This window comes from Cryptomeria japonica, chromosome 8 (assembly GCF_030272615.1).
Source record: "Cryptomeria japonica chromosome 8, Sugi_1.0, whole genome shotgun sequence".
Classification (NCBI taxonomy): Eukaryota; Viridiplantae; Streptophyta; class Pinopsida; order Cupressales; family Cupressaceae; genus Cryptomeria; species Cryptomeria japonica.
In genome coordinates this window covers 336,342,402-336,361,192 of record NC_081412.1, presented here as the reverse complement: position 1 = coordinate 336,361,192, position 18,791 = coordinate 336,342,402, and the positions used below count along the sequence as shown (strand labels likewise).

At 33.2% G+C, this 18,791-nt stretch overlaps 1 long non-coding RNA gene across 3 annotated transcripts; it reads right to left on the bottom strand.

The window, feature by feature from the left end:
• Window positions 1–918: 918 nt before the first annotated feature.
• LOC131079185 (uncharacterized) lies at window positions 919–2,820 on the bottom strand. 3 transcript variants are annotated; one of them, XR_009113946.2, is made up of 4 exons: window positions 2,576–2,820; window positions 2,186–2,348; window positions 1,816–2,080; window positions 919–1,110 (listed from the first exon to the last, which is right to left on the bottom strand). It is a non-coding gene; the product is annotated as an uncharacterized LOC131079185 (long non-coding RNA). The 3 variants fall into 3 exon arrangements; XR_009113944.2 differs by lacking the exon at window positions 919–1,110 and having other exon boundaries at window positions 1,388–2,080; XR_009113945.2 differs by lacking the exon at window positions 919–1,110 and having other exon boundaries at window positions 1,388–1,984.
• Window positions 2,821–18,791: the final 15,971 nt, after the last annotated feature.

Below are 18,791 nucleotides of genomic sequence, written 5' to 3'. Positions count from 1 at the left end.
GTCAGATCAAAAATAGATTCAAACCCAAATTTCAAAAAAAAAACCACAAATTCCACCTTGAATTTTGATCTACCCCCAAATCCAACATTCTGAAACTTGAAACATCATTACTTTTCTTCAACCTGAAAGAAATTAAGCATGCAAAACCAAAATAAAAAGCTCCTACCTCTATTGCTTTCCTGGAAGGAAATTATGTAGTAGCATAGGCCACAACAAACAACAAACCCTTGATCCAAATGCAGAGAGCCAACCCCAAATCAAACCAAAATTTCAACAAATATTTTCCAAAACAATTCTTGAATAATCTCCCAAAAACTCCAGCATATCCAAAAACAAATACCCCCTTCCAGATGAATAAACAATCATTTCTAATTTTATTTTGGAAATCTCTCTCTTCCAAAAAACAAGCAATAATTATAAAATACCCTTTTTCAATTGTAACTCCTAACATGCAAGATTCTTTTTCATTTAATTTGCATAATTAATTTATTTCATTATGTAACTCCCACACAAGATTTGAATTAAATTAACTGAATATTAATTTTTCCTTTTGAATAAAATTCCAAAAATACAACAAAACACAAATAGCTAATTTCCTCTTTTTAAATAACAAGGTAAATATTTTAGATTCCCTTAATAAATTACTCCTTTCGAAGTAGTTAATTAATTTGGATAATTTAAATCTCTAGGTTCCAAAATTACCATAAAATCCAAAATTAATGTTTAATTTCCCTTTTTAAGATTATTTTCTAATCAATAAATTAGATCAAAAATCATTTACCAATGTAATAACTAAAAAAAATAATGCACAAATTTAAAAATATTAATTAGTTAACCAATATATTTAATTTCTTATAAAATATTAATATAAATATTTTTGCTAATAAAATACTACACTAACACAAAAAGGTAAGGAATTGAGACTAGACAACTCAAAATACCAAGGCCAAATACTGACAGGACTCACAAGTCTAAATACTGACAAGACCAGACAATCACGATGCAAGGATACCTGACTGGGGACTTGTTCCATAGGAACAATGATACCACAAGGTTTGACTGATATCTCCCTTGTCCACTTTACCATTGGGTTGTAGAGCACGCTCATACCTGAAGATTCAAGTGGAGTCGATGCTCAGTACTTGTAGGTGCATAAGAAAACTGACAAGCATGTGCATATAAACCATATAGAATCACATCGTGAAAAGGGAATGGAAGCGACGTAGCTTTCCCATAAAGAGAAGTGCAACACTTTTCCCTTTTACCCCAAACACATCAGAGATAAAATACAATGTAAAAAATTAGAGCAATAATCATCTATGAGCATCAAGATCAAATCATTACATTACATAAGAGATTAATATCCAATCACATATACCTCCAAGAAATCAACTAAATTCAAACTAAGTTATACAAAGTATGATCAAGGGAGGGGTCGTACAGAATGCACCCCTCTTTGCCATTCAATTAGAATAATTCCATGATAACTGGACCTATATAAAGAGAAGAGAGTTGTACTCGCAAAGATTTTAGGATAATGGTGAAAGTGCCATCAACTCTTCAAGTTTCATGGTGAATGGATCTCTCTTAAGTTGTTGTGACAAGGTTATTGACAATAAAACAATGGGAAACATATGTGTTACAAGAATAAACAGTAACAAACAGACCAAGACATGGGGATGTAGGCAGTGGTACTTATGGAGCAACATATAACAAAAATAAATTGTCCAAAGAATTTGTGTTTTTCTCATTGTGCATAGAGCATGATTTTAGTCACAACAATAGAGAGCCAACGAAGAATGCAGGGCTTCTCACCTGGAGCTATAGTCACCCCTTTGTGGTTCACATGAATCATCTCTTCTCCATCAATCCCCAAACTAATTTCTAGAAGGAGGTTCCATTTCAATCCATGTCGCTATCTCCAATCCGTCTCTCTCACTCCTGCAGTTTGAAGGGCTAGGGGCTCCAACCATCCCGAAGCAATCTATCTCTCACACAATTCAAGGCAGCCATAAAGCCCAAGTAGGTGCATGCATTAGCCATTCATGAATTGGTTCAAAAAAATTCAAAACCCTAATGTCTGGTAGGGAAATGGGGAACAAAGAATTTATTATCAGTAAAGACATATACAAAGATTCACACATCACAAGCTTCAAATGCAGACTGTGTATAAATATAATTATACCTTTAACAATATAGAGAGAAAAATCGTAAGTCTCTCTCCTCGATTGAGTGAATCTGCATTTGGGACACATCTTTCTCACGCCTAATGATGTAGAGAAAAGGCCAGATCCGAGTTCAAGCGGATCTAGCAAATGATCCAAATATGGTTGACCAAGATCTGCAAACTGAAATGATCCTACAATCAACAAAGTGGAGTATCTGCTAGGAAAATGAGTTTTTGAGATGCATATTTGCTTGCCAAAACATAGCGCCTTAGGCACGAAAAACCAAAGAAAAAATCCCCAAATCGTAGTGCATTCATTCATTACATTGCACAAACCCAATTCATCACCATTACGCCAAAAAGAAAATAAGCCCAAAATCACATTGAATTCATTCATTCATTTGATACCTGCACAACGCAGTCATGGAAGATGTTCCTCAACTAGGAGAAAGTTGTGTTCTTGTAGCACTTGTAAAGCAAATGAACATTCTCCTAAATGATCTCTTCCACCTGATGGCACGACTCCTTGTAGTAATTCATCACAAGCCCTCCTCCATTCCCTGCACTCACAAACCCACTCTGCAACTGCAAGACCAACACAACACAAAGCACAATAAAAGCCGAGAAAATGGGTAGTAGCAGAGAGATGTTGGGTAGGATGGTGATTTAAAATTCTAATTTACGATGTAAACGTTTTTTTTTTCCATGTGATAAAATGCAAAGTAAGGCTTATCATGTTAAGCAATCATTTTGAATACAAATCATTGAAGAAGTGTTAATTTTATGGTCTAACCTTATGTTTCCAAGTGTAATTTATATGATTGCGTAGAAGAATATAATGTATATAATAATGGTTATGTTATAAGATTTCATTTCATGTCCATTAAATTTCTTACTCCCATACATGATATTAAATAATAAAATATAATAGTTACGAATTTACTCAACCTTTTTACATTGATTGTATAGTTCTCAATACCTTTTTATTTTTTGTGAAACTATGTGTACATGTAAAAATTCTAATTTAAGTCACTAGAAAGAAGTTAAAGAAACTATCAAACCAAAAATTATAATAAAATATCAAAGAGGATGGCAACAATATTACACTTCTAATTCCTAAAGTAGCGCATTGATTTCAATTCCTAAAGTAGTATAATGATTGAGCTATAAGCCCTCTTCAAACAAGTTGAAATTAAGAGCATCCATAACTATTAAATTTGTCATAACTATAAATTATACACAAGGTGAAATGAAACTAACTATTCATCATGTATAAGAAGCAAATTAACTCTAAAACAAAAAATAGGATATTGAATGAGACACTTGAAATAGTTTATTTCTTGTTGCATTTGAATAATAAATCAATAACTTTTTAATGACTAAGAGATATAACTAAATGGTGACAATAATAACTCAAATTAAAGTATGTTGGGACCGGCATTTGGTAACACCTATTCATGTTCTTAGATACAATCACAATTCCTAAGCATAAGAATGTGTGAAGTTATAAGGGTCAAACCATTTAAACGTTGACAAGGTTGATTAAAATTTACCACCTTATATTTATAGTCATAAAAGATTAAATTCAAAAACATGTCAATAATATGATTAAGTTTGCTTAATTATAACAACAAGAGTGAGATAATCATTAAGATATACATTGTAAATTTACTTTAAAATGTACAAAAAACTAGAGATGTTAAGATATGTTTGCTTGAAACTCTGAGAGGCTCTACGAATTTATACTCTCTTGTAATTATGTATAAGAAAAAAATGATGTACATATATAATATGAAAGTCAAAAGTACAATATACAAATGATGTGTCTATTTTGAATCTTGAAGCTACTCCCTCCATGCTCTCATTGTTAAAGTGGAAGGTAATCAAATTTACACATTGAAACAATATCTTTCCTCCCCAACCATTAGTGCAGAAAATTATTTGTAATAGTGTTGATTGTGATTGTCCATTCTATTGTTATCAAAACATGTACATTACATACTTTAGTTATAAATTAATTTATAAATTTAATATTCAAACTTGTTAGAAAATTAGTTCATAATTTTTTACCTTCTCTAATACGAAATGGTAAGCTATGATGACCACTATTTTGTTGATTGTCTAAAAATGCAATCACATGTATATTCAATAAATCAACATAGAAAAATTGTTAAGTGTAAGATTGCAATATGCAGTTAATATAAATAATATTGACATTATTAATTATCTCGAAAGGTTTGTTGAAATGTTTGGCTCGCAAAAACATCAATAGCTAATGACGGTTGAGCTCCATAAAATGTTCCTACTAATTGTTTGATTAAGTATAGAAAAGTGGTTAGAAATAAAAACATAGCAATATTATAATTAATGAATCAACAAATTAAATAGTTAGAAAATTACCATCTATAATTTGCATATCATCTACTATTGATTGGTTCAGATCGATACAAAAGGGCAATTGACATCATCAAGTATTCTCTTGATCGTCCAAAGCTACAATCACATATGTTTAACATATGAAATAAGAGGAATAATTATATTACAATAAAAAATAATAAAATAAATTAGAATAGATGTACTCACTATGTTGTTCCCTTATAGTAGCCACTTCTTTTTGTATGGCAATTCCTGAATGATTTAAGACCCTTTTTTATCTTTTGTTTTCTACCACTTGTAGAAGGGAACTGGAATTATTCATGCTTTTCTACTCTTTCATTTAAATCTTGATGAATGGCATTACATCTTCGATGAATAGAATGACATTTGTGCATTTTGATTGGACTAAACCATGGAGATTTTCATCTCATGGACATGTCCTTTGATCCAGGAATTGATTAAAACATTGAAGAAGAAAAAAGAGATGCATGTAAATCTTTTTTAAATCTCTTAGCACATTCAATAAAAATGAGTTTTTCTTCTTCTTTGGCTGGTAGATTTTGTAGTAGTGAGTTCATGTAGTCAACAAGACATTGAAATTTATCATTGGAAGCACTAGATGAATTCAAACCATCTATAATAAAAATAAAAATAATTTAGTACAAAAATAGTAAAAATATTCAATATTCTACTAAAAAATTGAAATACTCAAATTTATGAAATCTTTGGTCTTCACCACTTGCAACCCAAATCACATTTTGATCTTCTGATGGATTGCAATTATCTATGATTGGACTAAAAATTTATTCAGTTTAATAACCATAAAAAATCAATAAAAAATTTACTATGAAAACTATATAAACATTACCAATTATATTATTCTCATGACTAGAACTCCCACTAACATCATTATCAACATCAACTAATGGAGTGACACCATTTATAATTCAATGAAATTATTTTACTTAATTTAGAGAAAAATAGTAATCATTACAAGATTTCAAGAACATACTTAAATGTCAAAAGTCACTTACCAACAACTAGACCTTTGTGAGGCCCTACCCCGAGGCCGTCATAGCACTTCTCTAATTTTCATGTTAGACTTATTATTTGATATACTATATTGATGCATTATGGATTTAGATACTATTTGACAAGTGATTTGATATCATGGGATATGTTGTATTCCATCTTACATTGATTTTAGTACTTATTGTGATGATGATATGATACATTTATACGTGTCTTATGGAAAATTAATTTATATGATGCTTATGATGATGCAATTTAGAAATTAATTTCATATTAATTTGCTAGGAAAAATGTTAATTGGATACTATCTCTATTGCTTTTGATTTGGATCAATTGATGAGATGTTGTGAAATTGATGTTATATGTGTATTTATTTTCTTATACTTACATATGGATGTGGTTTTGGATTACTAATGTGTTAAATGAGGTGTGTAGGAAATTAATCCATGTGACCATGGAAATACACGGAGAACTAAGACCAAGCCTATGTAAAATAGTAAAGCCAAGGGTTGTCTATTTGGAGAGACAATACCTCGCATGTGATGTATTTAATTTCGTAATGGTGATGCTTGAGTGTAAGTTCATAAATTGTAATTGATATTGTCAATATTCCCAAAAAGGACATGCCAAGTGCATTTTAGTGATGTGTATTTTATGGTGTCACTTGACACTTGTGATGTGTGTGATCTGGAAAATGACATGTCCTTAGGAGGGAAAGTGTGTAACCCAATGCATTTTCAAATATCATGCTGTGGTCCCAAAAGATAACTTGGTTAGAGAGCCATAGACAAACTTTAGGTGGGTTTTTGGTGGGTCAAAATAACTCCTAGGGTTGAGTTTAGGTCACTTTTGAAGGCCCATATGATATACCTATGGTTAAGGATCATTTTAAGCCATCTGACCACTCACATGTAACTGTCAAGTCGCCTCAAAAGTGGGTTTTCCAAGTTGGACGAAATTGAACTTTTAGAAGATTGACTCTTGGGTAGACAACCTTCCCTTTTGGTGTTTAGGTGCACTTCCCCATCTTGCAACCACCTTTTTTAGTTTCCATTTGTAGAAACAATGTAAGAGGTTGGGAAGACCAACCTATGGGAACCCACATCCTTTCCAAGGAAGTTGGAAAGTGTGAGCAGAGTCTACATAGGGGAGATTTTCAAACTTGGGACTTTGATCACCCACTCTCCAATCTTGGAGACAAGTTTTTTGGTATTGAATTTGAAAAATTAGAATAGAAACTTGGCTAAGTAAGAGGATTGTAAGGGAATTGGGCAACTCTTCTACAACATACATTCCATAGAAAGAGTAAAGGTTGGTGTCAATCCTTCCAAGTAGTTAGTTGCATACATGTTGAGAAATGGTAAATATGAAATTGTGATGGTATGAATATGTTTTCTATGTTCATAAAACTATGTTCTTTTGGGATTGTTTTTAGTTGTTTTTCCCTTGTAATTTATTGTTTTTTGTATATGGGAGTCAAGACTAAACTAACCTTTAGGAGGGAAGAGTAGTCTTAGGGTGGAGGGTTTTAGGACAGTCTAAGGGTGTAGAGTCTCTCTTCTAGGAAGATAAGGATAAACAAGGAATATGGGATCCTTGTTGCTTTTATTTTGGTATAAAATTAGGGGTCATAAGGGGAGTTTTGGATTAAAGACTTTGGGGGTCATAAGAATTTTTTTGGTCATGTGAGAAACCAATGGGTTCTTTAGCCTTGTGAATGCATTTGGTTATCAATGGTTTTATTGTAGTTTCTCCCCTTAGGTACTTGGTCCACCTTCACCCCATTGTTTTGAGTCACTTGGTGACTATGTGCAAGCCTTGGGTTGGGAGTTATTGTTGAAATGTTTTCCTTGTAAAATTTGTGTTTGAGTATGTGTGTAACCTATTTGGTCCTTGGTTCTCCTAGCATGGGGGTGGCCTCTTGTAGGCCTAGGTTGGGAGGTGAGCCTCCATGGTCACAACCAAAGCTTTCATTTACTTGCAAGCCTGCAAATTGCTCTAGAAGAAGAAAAAAACCAAGATTTCTTATGTGGCTATTGAAGGATGTTACCAAGTGCATTTACTTGTTCACTTTCAGATTTCACTTTTGTAATGTATTTAGTTAATTTCTGGAAAAATCGTAATGAAGGAAAAGACAATGAAATCCTTGTATTTAATGTATTAAAAAAAAGAGTGCATCACTTGCTTTAGCCATTTTATTCTTTAGTATGTAAAAGAAGTTAAAGTTCTATTTATGTTTCTGTTGTAATCCCATGTTGAAGAAAAGAAATAAAGTATTCAAATGATTTCATTTATAAAAAGGAAAAAAAGTATTAAGGTACCATTTTCTTTATTACTGTTGTAAAGATATTTAGTTATTATTGAGATGTAACAAGAACTATTATGCAAGTTAGGTGTATAACTTATATTTGCACAAGAGAAAGGATAAATGAAAAGACTAATTACACTTTATGTTTATATTCTAGTATTGTTATTTAAAAGAAATATCATTCTGTTTTTCCGATTCTACCTTTCAAGGGTTGCTGAAAACAATTTAGTTGGAAAAAATAAATAGTACCAACTTTATATATATATATATATATATATATATATATATATATATGTGTGTGTGTGTGTGTGTGTGTGTGTGTGTGTGTGTGTGTGTGTGTGTGTGTGTGTGTGTGTGTGTGTGTGTGTGTGTGTGTGTGTGTGTGTGTGTGTGTGTGTGTGTGTGTGTGTGTGTGTGTATGTATATATGTATATGTATATGTATATACATATACATATACATATACATGTACATATATGTATATGTATATGTATATGTATATGTATATACATATACATATACATATATACATATATACATATATGTATATATGTATATATGTATATATCTATATATGTATATATCTATATATGTATATATATATATAGACATACATACATATATATCTATATATATATATATAGACATACATACATATATATATATATATATATAGACATACATACATACATATATATATATATATATATATAGACATACATATATATATATATATATGTATGTATGTATGTATATATAGTATGTATATATACATATATATATATATGTATATACATGTATATATATGTATATACATGTATATATATATATATACATACACACACACACACATTACCAAACTGTTTAAAAAAAATAAATTAAAACAAAAAAAAGAAGTTGAAACCATTAAGGGGGGGGGGGGGGGGCGGAGGGGGGAGGGATTTGTGGGGGGTCGTGACCACCTAAAGTCATGGGGGGCTCCCCTACAACTATAGTGGGGGGGAATCCCCACACTGTGGGTGATGGCCACCACGACGGTCGCAACCCCTCCCCTCCTCCCGATGATGCATGTGAACTTCGTCGCCGCCTACGACCCACTTGTGACCATGACCCCACTGCAACCTCACCTCCCATCCTTCTACTGGCGTCGTGAGTCTCTCTACCGCTGCTGGTGGTAAACGCCGCCACTAGTGATGATCAGTGTTACCCCTTCATAGCTATGCCATGCCCTCTGCCACGGTGCATCCCTACCAAAAAAATAAAGAGGAAGAAAAACATGGAATGGAAACCCTAACTTCGGTTAGGTATAGATAAAAGAAAAAAAAGAATAAGATAGATAAGAGTTTAATAAAATAAAAAAGGAAACCCTAAAAGGGTTAAATAAAATATTATTATAGAATTAGGGTTAACTCATAAAGGGGTTGTAAATTTTAAAATAAAGTTTTAGGGGGAAACCCGATTTCATTGAAGGGATTTTAATAATACTTTAATAAAAACACTTTAATTTAAGAGGGTAATTGTTTTAAAGGGGTATTTTAATTATAATGATTATTATTTTATTTTTTTTCTCAGTAAAGGCCTAAGCCATATTTTATTAATAAATAGTATTACAATCTCCACTCAGTGCGAGCACCGGTAGGAAAGAGCAGAGAGGAGAAAACCTTCGGCTGGCCTGGGACCATAGGTCCAGTCAATATCTAATATCATTTATTGAGTTACATATAATCTTTTACAAATTGTTCATTATGGCTGATCAAAAAGCCCTTCATAGGTAGCATCTATAATTTCAATGAGATAACATGCTTCTGCCAGACTTCGTAGTTCATTGTTGCCATTTTTGCCATCTTCTGATTTTCCTGCAAAACAGATTCTCAAATTTAATCCTTCTGAAACCACTTTATTAAGTGTTAGTGCTAAAAAGAAGAAGAAGAGTTAGTATTATCTCTGCATACTTACCCCTGTTGTTATTATAGCCTAGGTTTCTTTCACATTAAGTAAGCATCAAAAATTGTTGGCTATACTATGAAAGATTAATCAGTCTACAATAATATTAGGGGTATAACACTGGTTAGCAAAGGACTGATAATAACACAACCTATCTAGCTTGTAATCCATGCTCTTACCATGATATTCTACTCTTATATATGTTTAAATGTAAATGTTGAAGTAAACCAATATGCAAGAGTTACTAGATTACTCCCTATAGCTGTATTTTAGTATATGCCTGATTCAAGAAACATCCACATTCTAAACTTCACTTATTTAGTATATCTATATGTTTTGAAAATGTCATCAAGTGAGTATCTTACCCTTCACTATCTATGCTATATCAAAGTATTTTCATAAATAGATCAATATGTGCCTTGTACTAACTGTAGATCCTACATCCCTATGTATAAGATTAGTTATATTAGAACTGCAAACAAAACTATGTTATGAAAACTTATTATTCCTCCTTGTCATCTACGGCTTCCATGCCAGAGGCCTGTGTTTCTTCAGCCTCCATATCACTGAGATTATCAGCTTGGAATGGGGTCCACCCCTCCTCTACCATATAACTTACCCACCATTCACCTTTTGGTTCGTTTACCACACCAAGCCATTGTTTGAGGAATGCAATGCTCCTTGCTATCTCTATTTGTATTTGGTGGCATAGTTTCTGATCCTTGCTATTGAGAATAGGCCTCGTGAACTCTATATTGAGCACCTCTTCCTTATCTATGGCTTCCGCAACTTTGGTGTAATCTTTTGGGTAAGGTATATGAAGCTTATCATCCACACATTTAATAGCCATTTCCATGTTAACCAAGTACTCTTCTTTGAATATTAGTCTGCATAGTGTCACTGTGACTGCTTTTTCTTCTCCCATTGTGAGTAGTATTGCTGCAAACCCTGTTGGGATGCTACTATTAACTCATTTTCTGTGTTCCGAGTGTGTAATCTCATCACCCAGAATCCTTTTGGTCGCATGTATGACCAGATCATCTTCTGATCTCAAAATAACCGACCAACGTTTGTTAGAGATCTCTCCGAGGAAGGACATTTCATGCTTCTCAGGGAAAAGACAAATACCAGAGTCCATTTTTAAATAGAGATAAATGGTGGGTTGTTCTACTTAGATATACTAGTTATGTTAACCGGTATTATCGGTAATACGAGTTGAAACACCGGTTATGCCAGGCTAATCTCATGATGGTTTCCTATCTGCCTCTCGATATATATTATGATTGTTTTCTGATAACTGTGACATGTTTCCCTCCCCATAATGCCCTTATGTAACGACTGTGGGAGTGTTGATTAAGAGCCTTTCCAATACATGATTCTCGAGTAGTCGAGCAGTGTCTTCATGATGATTTCTAGCATATGATGTTTAATCATATTTATATACTATATAATGTATATATATGTGTGTGTGTGTTTGTGTGGGCATATATATCTATATCTCTGTGTAAGTATATATATGCTTGATTATATTTCTATCCATGTACGTGTATACATATATACTTATATGCATATATATCTATATACATATTTATATATCTCTATAGATATGCATATATGTATGTATATATAGATTTGAGACATTTATGTATATACATATATACCTATATGCATATATATCTATATCCATATTTGTATATATATATATATATATATATATGTATGTATGTATGTATGTATGTATGTATGTATGTATGTATGTATAGATTTGAGTATATAATCTTTTTATATGTATACAGATGAGCATGTGTATCTCTGTCACATCTGAGAGAGTTCCATCCCTATTATGTCCTATCATATCGATTGTAGGGTTGCTGATTTTTTTTTTTCCTTTATCCTTTGTTTGTCTTACACCCTAGCATCTCCAGCTTGTTGAGGGTTCGAATCGTGCCTAAATGATAATGTCTTGACATATGATGATGCCTATGCATATCTATATATTACATAGATCTCTCTATGTGTGTGTGTGTGTGTGTGTGTGTGTGTGTGTGTGTCTATATGTATATATACATATTTCAGTCTCTCTCTCTCTCTCTCTCTCTCTCTCTATATATATATATATATATATATATATATATGTAAATATATAAATTTTAAATGTGTATATGTCTCTGTGTGTATATACATATATAACTGTATGCATATATATATACATATTTATATGTTTGTATATATATGCATATATTTGTATGTATATAACCCTATATGCATACCAACATACTTTGTGTATACAAATGATCATATGAATCTATAAAAGTATATTCAGAACCAAAGGAGTGAGCTCTGCTCTAAGAATACTATTGATATATATATATATATATATATATATATATATGCATATATCTGTATATGTGTGAGTATGTATCTATATATATATAGTTATATATGTATGCACACATCTATATATGTATCTTCTACCATATATATGCACATGTACACATATACGTATACAAGTACTAATATATACGTACATATATACCGCTATCTGTGCATATACCTTCTAATATGTGTGTGAATGTGTTGTTTTAGGATTATGTCTAAATCCTTGCCTGCCTATGAGTATCCTAGTCTGATTGCCTGTATGTTAATGATGTGGTTCTATTTGTTCAATCTACCCCTAAATGTGCTAGATTATCTGCCAATGTATTAGCCTCCCTATATATGTGATTGAGCGTGTAATTTGAGAAGCTTTCCATTAGAGAAAGGGCTCTATCCAATAAACTTTTGAGTTCCCAGTTTGGCATTGTCTTGGTCCTCATTGCATTAACTATGATGGCCGAGTCCCCTTCTATTTCTAATTTGGATATTTTTAATTGTTTGCATAGGTTTAAACCCTCTATTAGGCTCAACAATTTTGTCTTATTGTTAGTGTAATGACCTAGATATCAGGATCTCGATCCAATACAAATCCCTTCATGTGAGTGGATTATACATCCCTACCCCTGCCTCCCCTAGATTGCCTCTGGATTCTCTATCAAAATTGAGTGTGCACCATCCAGCCTCTGGGAGCACCCATTTGTATGCTTTCCTAACTTCGGTCTTGTCTTTGTTCCCCTTCCCAAAGAAAGGAGGGATTTTAATCCCCTTCCACTGCTTTCTGATGCAGTTATCCCAGTCTGTAAATTTCTTATCATGCTGGGGAATGGTCACATTCCTACTATTGGAGGTTTCTGTGATTGAAGCTTCTATTTTTGCTATCAAATTCTCTACCTTCATTTCTGTTTCTTGGAAAATTTTCATGTTCCTCTCCTTCCAAACCTGTCAGATTACTATTGATGGGTTGCATATCCATAAATTGTGGAAGATCCTATTCCTTTTGATAATTGGCCAAATTTTGAGCCAATTATTTATGTAAGGGATAAGGGCACCTGACCAACCTAGTTGTGCCATCAACCAATACCAACATTTATGTGTGTAGTTGCAGGTTGTGAATATGTGGTCATTTGTTTCCTCGTCTGTTTTGCATAAGAAACAAATTGAGGGTACTTCGTATCCTCTAAGTTTAAATTGCTTCGCAGTTAGGAACTTCCCCTAAAATGCCGCCCAGGAAAAGAAGCTAGCTTTTGGGAGACACAATTTGTCCCAACATATTGTATTAGGGATATAGTCCTTGACATTGTTTGCCTCATCATATATGGTTCCTAAGCCATCTTTGCAGTTGTATTGTCAATCCTTTGATCTCGACCATATAAGCTCATCTGACCCAGGTCTGAGTGTTATTATTCTTCCCTCAAGAATTTGCAACAATTCTTGGTCTTTGTTGTCCACTAAGAATGGAAGCATGTTTTTTCCATTTCCATCTCATTGTTGATTTTGGTGCCAATGTCATATAATCCCTTATATGATTACCCCATAAAGATTTCATTTGGTCCTTTATACTGGTTGTATTCATCAGATTGTTTATTGAGGGGTAATACCCCCAGGAATCTTCCCAGAACAAGGCGGTTTTACCATCATGAATATCCCAGGATAGGTGGTTCGCTATGAGCGATCGACTTTCTTTTTATAAAGTTCTAGATTCTAGATCCCTTGGGTGGGTTTGTTTCCCTAAATACTACCTCTCTCTGATTTTGTGATATGTATTTGCTCCTAATGATTCTGGCCCATTTGGCTTCTGAGGATGTGTACATTCTCCATGCCAATTTTGCCCCTAAATCCTTATTTTTCCATAGTAATTTTCTTATTCTCGTGCCTCCATCACTCTTTTCTTGACATATCTTTTCTCATGATATCAGTTTCATTTTGTTTTTATCCTCTGCACCATTCCAATAGAAATCTCTAATTATTTGAGTTGGTTTCTTATAGGCCCCTTTTGGAAGTGGTATACATGATAGAAGATAAAGAGGCATTGCTGCTAGTACTTCTTTTATGAGGGTTAATCTTCCTACCCTTGTCAGCCATAAGGCTTTCCAAGATGACAACTTCTTCCTCACCCTTTCAATCAAGGGATCCCAGAGTTTGTTGGTTCTGATACCTTTGTCCAAAGGCATCCCTAAATATGAGAATGGTAGATGACCTATTTTTTACCCTAGATACGAAGCTATCCTATATTCCTCCTGTACCTCCATATTAAAGAAGAATATTTCCAATTTCTCCTTGTTTACCATCTCTCTGGAAGCCAACCCATAAGATTGTAATATTGTCTTGATTTCCTTAGCTTTCTTGAGCTTCCCTTTCCCCAAAATCATTATGTCGTCAGCAAACTGTTTATGAGTACATGGATCTACCCCTCCAATGATCTGAATCCCTGTCAGTCTGCTAGTCCTTTATGATGCATCCAGGCTTCTACCTAAGGCTTCAGACATAATTATAAATAAGAATGGGGATAAGGGGCCACCCTGTCTGAGTCCCCTAGATACTTCAAGGAAGCCTTCCGGTTTCCCATTTAATAAGATAGAGAACCTGGAGTTTGATATATAGAAGTAAACCCAATTGATCCATTGTTTGCTAAAGCCAAAGGCCTTCATGTAGCTACACAGGAAATACCAATCCACTTTGTCATAAGCCTTTTTGATATCTAATTTTATCAGCATATTAGGTTGTCCTTGGAACTGACAGGAGTCGATGGATTCATGTACAATAATAATTCCATCCAAAATTGATCTATTGGGTACAAAGCCTATTTGTTCTTTTGATATTATGGCAGGCAGTAATTTTTTTAGTTTGTTGGCCATGACTTTAGCTAGTAGTTTATAAGTCATGTTGCATTTAGAAATGGGTCAGAATTCTTCCCACTTTGGGGGATTCTCCTTCTTTGGAATTAAGGCCAAAAAGGTATTATTGATCTCTTTTAGGAACTTTCCTGCATTGCCGGTGGATTCCAAGGCATTAGTAACCTTGTCCCCTAATATATGCCAGCATTTCTGAAAAAAAGTAGAAGGGAAGCCATCCGGTCCAAGGGCTTTGTCTCCTTGAAATTGTGCCAAAGCCATTTTGACTTCTTCATGGGTGATTTTGGTGTTTAACATTTTATTATCACCCTCTGTTATCAGTTTGGGTATGTTATTTAATAAGATTTTATTATTAGGGAGGTCTGAGTGTTCTCAGTTGTTGAGAATATTTTCAAAGTACTTGGTTGCATCTTTAGTGATAAGATCTTGATCTGTAATGTTCTGATCACTGTCATTGGCGATTTGAGTAATCTTATTTGCTGCCCTTTTCATTTTGACACTGTTGTGAAAAAAATTAGTGTTTCTATCTCCATCTTCTAACCATGTCTCTCGAGATTTTTACTTCCAGTACATCTCTTCTCTGGCCAGAATGCCTTCATATTCACATAAAAGCATTTTTTCAACCTCATATGTTGCAGAGGTCATCCCATTTTGCATCACGATAGTATTTATTATCTCCATCTCTTTCTCAATTCTTGACTTCTCCTCGAAGATGTTTTTGAATTTCTTTTTATTCCAATCTAGCAATTTATGCTTAATCTCTTCATCTTAGAGACAAGACAGTGCATTTAAGATCCTACAAAGACACTATCCTTCCACCATTGTTGTATGTTGGGGAGGAAGTCTTCATGTGTAAACCACATCCTTTCAAACTTGAAGGGACACCTAGTTTTCTTTGTTTTCCCCATAAGTTCTAAAAGCACAGGGTAATGATCAGAGCCCGACCATGGTAATACTGTAATTTTTAATTCTATTTTGAGGTCGGTTAGATCTCCTTTGAAGAAAAATTGATCAAGTGTTTCTGCAATGTCGAAGAAATCTTTTCTTCTATTATTCCATGTGTGAATACCCATCTCAATCCTAATTTCTAGTAAATTATTGTTATTTATCCAGTTTGTGAAGTCTCTTTGTGGTTGTGTAATGGTTTTATACCACCGCTTTTATCAGATGAGTATAAGATGGTGTTGAAGTCACCACCTATGATGATGTGTTTTTCATCTTAAGTATTTAAGTAGTGTTCAATTTCCTGCCAAACTAATCTCTTTTTCTTTGTTGGAATTGGGCCATATACATTAATGATAATAAACTTAAGAGTTAGACTAAGGGCTCTTACTTTGCCAGCCATCCAATTTTGCCTCTTGGTTTGACATGTGAATGCAATTGCATTTTCTTTCCACATTATACCCAGTCCACCCGATGCCCCTGCAGACTCCACCACTTCCATCTGCCATTGGGTGAATTTTCTACTAAAATTGTTCATATCAATCTTGCATAGTTTTGTTTCTTGTATCATAACTAGGTCCATAGTAGATTTCAGTATGCTTCGCTTAATCAGTATTTGTTTGTTTGGGGCCCCCAAACCCCTAACATTCCATGTAAGTATTTTTATACCTCTACGAGGGGAAGGGGAGATTATACTTGTCCCAATAGTGTTGTGATTTTGTCTTGCCCCTCCACATCCCCGTCCATCTTTCTTTTATCTAAAAAAAATTCTGACCTCTTTTGGTACTCATGGGTTTTCCACAGTCAGGAGTTAATTTCTCACCTCCCATCTGGAGGATACCTCTATTTTATGGGTTGATTGAGTTATTGTCTAATACTATGTTATTTTCCTTTTCCTGCATATTGATCAGTTAGTTCATTGATAATGAATTCTCTTTCCTCATTCGCATTCAATCTGTAATGCCCTGCCAGGAAACCCCGAAGGGATAAAGCTAAAACACTCAAATGGAGTGTAAATATTTTATTTATTTTTAATTATAAGACACAACACTTAGATACATTGGAGCTATTTAAGCTTCGTTAACATAGCGGAAGACAAAACAAAACCTAAGGAGTTTCCCAATGTGATTACATAACTTAACACCTAACTCAACTCACGACATCTGATCCAATTAAGCAAGATATCTTAATTACATGTTATTACTTGAAACATGGATATAATTTGTTCAATGAATTGACATTATAGAAATTAGGAAGCGTTCATCTATTATGGTTGAAGATGAGGCTAACATGAGGAAATTTACCCAATGAAGTTAAAACATAGATAACATGTGAATTCGTCCAGTTTATTTAAAATATAGCTAATAAGATGAAGTTCATTTATTAAGGTTAAAATGTAAATAACCAAATGAGTTCATCCATAATAGTTACAACATAGTTAATAAGATGAAGATCATTTGTTAAGGATAAATTCTAAATAACATAATGAAGTTCATCCATTATAGTTAAATTATAGATAATAAGATGAAGATCATTTGTTAAGGATAAATTATAAATAACATAATGAAGTTCATCCATTAGGGTTAAAATATAGGTAACTTAATGAGTTCACCCATTATAGTTAAAATAAGGTTAATACAAAGAAATACATTTGCTAAGATTAACATATAAATAACTAAATGAGTTCACCCATTTTAATTATATCTATCAAGATGAAGTTCATTTTTTAAGGTTAGAGTGCAGATAACAACATGAAGTTCATCCATTAGAATTACAATTTAGGTGTTATGACAATTTCATCCGATAACTTTTAAACCATTCATTATGTTCAATTTTGTATTAAACACATAACATGTACCTTGTTCCAAAACACTCTATTAACATCATCATATCTATGAGGTCTTTTCATGCATACATATTTTCATTAACATTAACAGAGTTCATTCCTTCATGATCCATTTATTCAATTTAACAAGATGATTATATTCATGCATTCAAAAAACTAACTTCATTAAATCCCCATTATACACTTACATAATGCATCCATATATGCTAGCACTAAGTATGAAACATGAGAGACAAAAGCATCGCATAACACAGAAATGATCTCGGAGTTCACCCCTAGAGAGCTACATCTCCGGGTCTTCTCAACTGCAAGACCCCTCTGGCAATTAATAAGTTAAGGTTACATAAGGTTCATGTCATTTACATTCCTGCCTTTTAGGCGAACACAACCAATATACAAACGACCACTTCGGTCGATAAATCCTAAATGATCCCTACATAGAAACGGATCCCACTGATCATATTAAAATCTAATACATAGGTCTCTTGTCTGGCAATACTCTAACTAGGATACTGACCAACCTAGGGCCAACCACAATTCAGCTAGACGACGGGGTCTAAACATACATATCCGGGTATTGCCATTACTTTAAACAAAAGCAAATACAAAAATTAGAAACTTGCAACAACAATAACCGGAAAAAAAAACAATCTTTTCCCATACTGATCTAAACATTTAAAGGTTGATCAAGCTTTCTAAAAGATCTAAGTTCTCAAAATACAATAACACAAAACACAAAACACCATTACAAGGTAATTTTAATACCACAATTGCACTAGTACAATCTTGCCTATTTCCCAATTCAGAGAAAAACGTAAATTAACAATTTATTCTACTAAATGAAAATATCATCTACTTGCCAAATTTTCCTAACGATACTTTATTTAAATTCCTAATATTTCCAAAAGTATATTATTTATGTTTCCAAAAATACCCAGTGATATAATA